The following is a 6,931-nucleotide window of genomic DNA, read 5'->3' as shown; positions in this document are numbered from 1 at the left end:
ATCTACTATTATGTTATGGAAAGATGAATGAGTTTGCCTGTTAATCGACATCTAATTTGAAAGGTTTAGAATTGATATTTATATTTTTATAATTTTTCCACGCATTAAATTTGCAATAGTCTATTCCTTAAAAGTTTGATAAAATACCATTAAATCTAAGACGTCGGTTTGGAATAATTTTCATTAACACATGATGCCGGAAAAGTGCAAAGACGTATTAAATGGAAAATCTGAAGTCTGCCGGGCTTCAATCCCTCAACGCACGTGTGTTGTTTAATTCGCCACATGGTTTTAGGAAATAGGTCAGTTGATAAATTGCAGAGAGAGAGAGAGAGAGAGAGAGAGAGAGAGAGAGAGAGAGAGAGAGAGTATAACGTAAAAAATATTACAAAATTATGTTTCCTAAATGTTTGTTTTTCAATTTACACCGCATAAATCAGCAATAATATATTACGTAACAAATATATACATGTATAACAATAATTAGTGACATAAATGCCGAAATCTTATCACCCCTTGTTGTGCTTCAAGATTCCACGCGCGGTCGAATATCCGTTCGTATTAATTATCCAGAGACCACGCGTCAGATTAATTCAGGCAGATAAGCCTGAGAATCGTGTTTTCGCGACGAGAAAATAATCTAACGAAAATATCGCGGTTGCGTGATCGTCTGTCGCGACGTTTCGTACTTCAGACATCAATGTAAACTTTTGTTTATGCACAGCGTTCGTTTATACACACGTGCATTCTATTCTATTACCTTTTTGCATATGCATTCTCGAATCAACATCAACCTCTGCACTATCAATCGACAGCACAAAATGTAAGTGTCAACGGAATGTAAATTTTTACATTAACATTCGTTAACAGCCCGACACGTTTCACGTACACAATTATGATCAATCTTCAATCGCAAATATTTTGTTTATGTTCAGGCACGACGTGCTTTACGCCGGTGTCATCGCATTCTTCTATTTGTCTTTTTTTCCGTTGAGCAGAAGGGCAGCTTGTCCGACGTAATGTATTGTACGCGCCTATACGTGTTTCTTCCGGCAGATAGCAATTTTTATTCCGGATTCGAAATCATTTCCTGATATCATTAACAATTCTTTCAGGACTTCTTCTGCTGATAGCATCGCAACGACCGCCACATTGCGGCGGATATCGTTATCGCGCTTCGCATATGTGCACTGCAAATTGGACACAGCAAACCTGTACCTGCAGTGAAAGCGCTGAAAACGGTCGCTATCTGTGTGTTTATCGAATACACTGTAGTACCGATGGTAAATCTACCAAATCACTCTTGCAATAATAAATTTAATATTTAATTTTAATTAACGTCTTTGCCTCGTAAATATCGCGTTATACGTAAATGTTTAAAACTTAGAAATATCGAGCGCAACGCAAACTCGACACGTCGTGATATTGATCTTCTTGATATTTTTATTGATGTTAGTTCGTAGAGTGAGAAAAGATTCTCCATTATTCTTAGATATAACGATAAAATAATTACATTTATCTAAATTACAATTTGTTATTTTTGGAGCAAATTTATAATTATTTTAAAGTTGAAATTACGCAACTGTAAACAGTAAAGGGATTCTATTAAATATATGCAAAAATATGTGGGACGTAACACATTTACATATTCTATATTCATATTTACTATCTAATAGGAGGCAGTGGGGGCAAAATATATGACAAATCCAATTAGGTTTCGTCTGCGCCGATGATACCTTCAAGGCCGACCGGAAATTTCGAAGATGCGGCCCGTTCTCGAGAATTAGCACTGACCTAGGGAAGGCCTCGAGGTCGCCGATGGCACACATTCCGAGTGCGTCTATATTAAGTTAACTGCTTCATAGCTGTCGATTGGACCGCCGGTCGGCCACTGCCAATATATAGGTGGACGCACGTACAGAGCTGGACGCAGGGCATAGGCAATGCCAATTGCACGCATCCGCAAATTTGCCACCAACTGGCACGCTTATGTTATAGAGTTACTAGCGGCTCTATCTAAGTGGCTCCCTGTCTTTCCCTCCAAGGATGAAGGTGCCCCCACACCGGTGACTTTCCGAGCTTATATAGTTTCGGTGCGAGATCACGTGTAACGCGTCTGCCTGCGCGAGTCTGACCACGCGAGATCGGACGAGAGAGATCGGTTTATAAGAGATATCGTCAAAGAATATAAAGAATAAACAGCCATGTCGACCGCCGCCACGCGTTTCAATTTGTAAATGGAGATGCTGTTGGAAAGGGAACCCTCGAGCTCTCGGACGGAGGTTTGCGGAAGCGTAGTCGTGGCTATTTACTAGCGTGAGTTGACCATTAGTCGTGCCACTCATGCCGCTATTGACTGCAACAAGTAAAAAAAAGGGAGATACAGTCGCACGAATAGGTACGACTAACGCACCTGCGTAGCTCGTTATCGCGCGCGCGAAGTTGTTAGCACGAGCGATTGTACGCGGTAACCCTCGGTGATCCGTGACTAATGAGAATACCGTGATTATGAATCCCATCTATACGTAAGAGACCGCGTACGACGGATTGAGTTGCAATACGTTACCTCATTACATTCCGGAGGTCCTCCCCCTCCCTCTCCCACGTACTTTACTTCTGTTGCTTATTACGAGTGCCGATGCTAACCCATCATTGAACAGTCAAACAGTCATAAGTTGAACATCAAACATAATTTCGAAAATCCGTTTGAAACTTATTTTTGTATCGATCTTAAGACTTTCCCAGCCGGTATTTTGATTAATTAATTATCCTCCATAAATCTTAACGAAAATACGTTCTTTAATAATTAAAATAACACATTTGCAGATTAATTTAGACTTTAGACAATTATAATTTTACAGTGAAACTACTATTGTTATGAATTAAGTTAACTTTTAATTAGCGCAGAATCGGAGCATAATTTTTCTAAGAAAGTGCTGCGTATGCTTTTTTGTGTTTATAAATTTGGAGTGCGTGTATGACGTAATGCCGATGATATAACGACATACAATTTGACTTTAACCACTCCACAATATGCTATCGCTAAAAGACTTGGCTGGTCACGATTGAGCGATACTCTAGACAGCTCTATTGAAGGAACTACAATATATAGTCTCTTAGATACATCCTTGAGGATGCACTTCTATCTGTGAGATTAAATCAGCGTTAACACCAAGTAAGATAGACAAATAGTATGTTTAGACAGTCAATGACTGCCTGCCTACAATGCTAAATTAAATTAATTATATTTTCTAAGCTGTATAACACAATAATCGAGTTAGACAAATAAAAATATGCTTCATCTCGAAGAAGAGCATTCGCATTCGGGTTCTTCTTCATTTCGACGTTGAGATTCTCTTTAATATTTCACGTATCTCTTATTTCTCTTTATTAAAAAAAAAAAATAAATATGTATATATATATATATATATATAACCGTGTGGGATAAGCGGCGATAGTTTCTTAATAACTCGGACGATCTTCGATCTGTATTACGGTCCTAATCGCCGATCCGTAATGGCCACGTTTATGTCGGCGGCTACGATCGCGTCGGGCGATCATTTTAGTTCGGCTCGATTCATTGTTCAGTTTTTCTCGCCCTCTCCGTCTATGCCTCGCCTCCCGAGAGTCTTTTTCTAGGTCAGAAAATATACGACTATGCCACTGATTCATCGTAATACGTGTGACCGACGAGGGGGCCCCACGCACCTACCTGTATTGCCCGAGAGAGACTTCAAACGAGGTCATTTTAAGGCGATGCTTAGTAAATTCTTTTTTCTGTTATTCAATCTACGATGTTATTTGCTATTTTCACTGAAAGTATATATGCTTGAAAAAAAATTCTGAGAATTGCTCCAATAGTCATTCATCGCGTAGTATATCGAGAAAAGATGCGTCAGTTTTTCTTCAACGAATTGATAATCTCTATATATCGATACACGATGCATCAAGTGCGCACTGTATTTACTTGCGTTAAGGAAATCGAATAAAGGGAATTTCAGCAATGACACATAATAACTATTTCTATCAATCTTTCATACTTTTCCTTACTCAATTTTTATATCTTTATTTTTATATTAATTTCTTTTTTAATTTATTATGTCACTCTCTCTCTCTCTCTCTCTCTCTCTCTCTCTCTATTCAATTATTATCCTTTCGTTATACAATTGGTAAAGAATTAAAATAAGAAATTTCGCTTGTGCACTCACTACGAGTGTCTCGAGTACAAAAATCGTCGACGTCCCGCAGTGGTTCCGTTACTGTTTTGCCTTGCGCGCTCATTAACATATGTATTAACATTTTTCTTTGTCAAAGTGCAACGCCTACTTCCTGCCGCTTACACAACGTGAATCAGAGTCTTTATCTTCTTCGAGGACGTTTCTCGATAGTTTGACCGTCGAAGTCATCGGGGCATTGCGGCGGGGTCGTTATTGCAGGGTGAAAGATCCGTAATCCCGCGCGACCATGAAAGTCCTTGATTGCCAGGCGAAACGAACCGAGCGGACGATAGATCCTTCGTATCGCATCGATGCACTTACGAGACAACGTCGCGTAATGTTCCTGGAGATTATCTAAATGCCTTCCTGAAACGCGTTAACCTCACAGATAATTTAAAACCCGATTCATTTCCGGAACTGCTATCGCAAATTCTCGAAGCGAACCGGATTCCTAGTAGCGGGCGTCTCCTCGGATTGGAAGAAAAGATACCGAACGTGCAATTTCTCATTTAAGAGGAATTTAACCTTTGATAAAATATACACCGGTTCTCGCACGACTTATCGCAATTTCAGGAATCAATTTTATTATACCCACGCGAAATGTAATTAATATGTATTTGTTAAAGGTTACAGTGCAAATAATTACTGTGAATCAAATGATTACACCATTCATTGCTTAATTTAGATTTATGTGGCTTCTTATGAGCAAAAGTAAAGTTCTAAAATTATTTCTGTGTTTCTTTATTAATCGATTAACTTGAAAAAATCTGAAGATTTGGAGAAATTTTTAAAAATATTTATTTTTGATATTCACGCATATATCAAAATCATCAATGAATGATGGCTCTTACTATAATACGCGATCTACGTAGTTTGCTTTATTCGGTCGAGATTTATTGTTGCTTCTGAATACGAGTAATAAGTAGTTGGCAATGAAGATGCAATTAAATTCTCATAGCTTCCGTGTGTAAATTGATTGATTAAATTCAAGATAGTAAATTGCGTGCTGCTTTTTTCAAGGTATTAGGGCATCTTACGAAAAACTGATTAGATTTTAATCATATTTTCTGAGGTTACGATTCTAGTAATTAGATTTTTTACGTAATGCTGTAGAAAACTCATGAATAAAAGTTTTGAAAAACAGATATATATCTGTGCGAAATTTATACACACATACATGTGATAGAAGTTGTATTAGATATCAAGATAATTCAGCTCGTTATATCAATGATAATATCGAATTACAAATTAACATGACGTATCAACGTATTGCAATACGCACGCACTGCGATAAATGAGATGCTAATCGCGGTAGCTATTTATTAATAATTCGTACCCGAGATCTGTATAAAATCATAGAATTTATGCATCTTATTATCGAACCGGGGTTAATTAAATTTCTTTAAATAAATCGTCTCTCACTTCTGCCTGCTTTCTGTCTACAAGATACCACACGATATCTCGTACACGAAGTTACGCAGTGATTATATAACTGTACTTATCCTGTAACTTGCAGAAATCTTAATTATAATCTATATTATAATTACATTAAGCTATAAAGACAGATATTGATGTTATGTTATTTGGATATATTTCTCCGAAATTTACACACGTCATACTATACGATGTCGTTGTGACAGAAAAAATTTTCAAAACAATAAATTAAAAAGAATTAACAGAGATAATATACGCACAATATTAAATAAATAATATAACATGTCTCGTGTCGCGTGGATCACGCGGTGACAAATTATCAAAACTGGCGCGATATGAAAATGTGTTAATAAAAGTTAACGTTCCACTGACAAAACTGGTGCAACAAAATTGCGCTGAGTTCAACTTCTCTCTTTAGAAACGATGGAAGAACAGTGTAAATTAAAATTGAAATTGTGGTGCAATTCTTTTGCACTAGTTTTCAATGGAACATTAATTTTTATTAACACATCTCCTTACCGTGCCAGTTTTATGACTTGTCACTGATGCATGACCCATGCGGCACGGGGTGTGTATGTTAATAGAAATCAATAAAACTAGATAATAATATAGGCGTCAAAAGATATAATTGTGCGTATGTAATAGTACAACTCCTCCATACTTCGACTGTATATTAATTAATGCTAATTTAAATGCTTTATTAATTTCTTCTCATTGAACAAGGAACACTAACAGGGGATCAATTAATTTTAGATAATGTTCACGGAACTTCTCTCACACGCGTCTCACTGTCAGGTAAAATTACCCGGAAGAAAACTACTCTGTCTCTCTTAAATTTGTACTGGCTATCAGCTACAGTTAAGCATCTATTACGGGCTCCAGGCAGCGCTGGACAACTGGCAAAAGTCCCGTGGATATCATACGTGCGCCTGTCGTGCCCGATAAAGATCCGTTGAAAACTTCTGCTGGGCATCCGCGGAATGGGTGGACGACGTTTATTGCTGAAAACACCGGTCCTCGTAAGCATCGGCTTACTCCGGCCACCTGGCACCACTACACATTCGCGCATGCAATACGCGGTATACTCACACTTCCCTTGATTAAGTCGCGAGAGACATGGCCATCGGGTGTCTCGGCGATTCCGTCACGCCGATTCCGCCGGTTCACCAAGAGGAGAGCGACCGGCGGCGCGGCGTGGCGTGGCCCGGTGGCGCGGGGCGAAGCGGTGGAGCGGTTGCGGCTGCTCCTACCACTCCGCACGAGCGCTACCAGGCGTGCAC

General features: G+C 38.6%; 1 long non-coding RNA gene across 1 annotated transcript; it reads right to left on the bottom strand.

The window, feature by feature from the left end:
• Positions 1 to 5,785: 5,785 nt before the first annotated feature.
• Positions 5,786 to 6,819, bottom strand: LOC105462459. The gene is made up of 2 exons (XR_976054.1): positions 6,741 to 6,819; positions 5,786 to 6,652 (listed from the first exon to the last, which is right to left on the bottom strand). It is a non-coding gene; the product is annotated as an uncharacterized LOC105462459 (long non-coding RNA).
• Between the last annotated feature and the right edge of the window lie 112 nt (positions 6,820 to 6,931).

Source organism: Wasmannia auropunctata, unplaced genomic scaffold (genome assembly GCF_000956235.1).
Source record: "Wasmannia auropunctata unplaced genomic scaffold, wasmannia.A_1.0 LD336099.1, whole genome shotgun sequence".
Classification (NCBI taxonomy): domain Eukaryota; kingdom Metazoa; phylum Arthropoda; class Insecta; order Hymenoptera; family Formicidae; genus Wasmannia; species Wasmannia auropunctata.
Note: the sequence above shows the minus strand (reverse complement) of the source record. Positions and strands in the feature narration are given on the sequence as shown.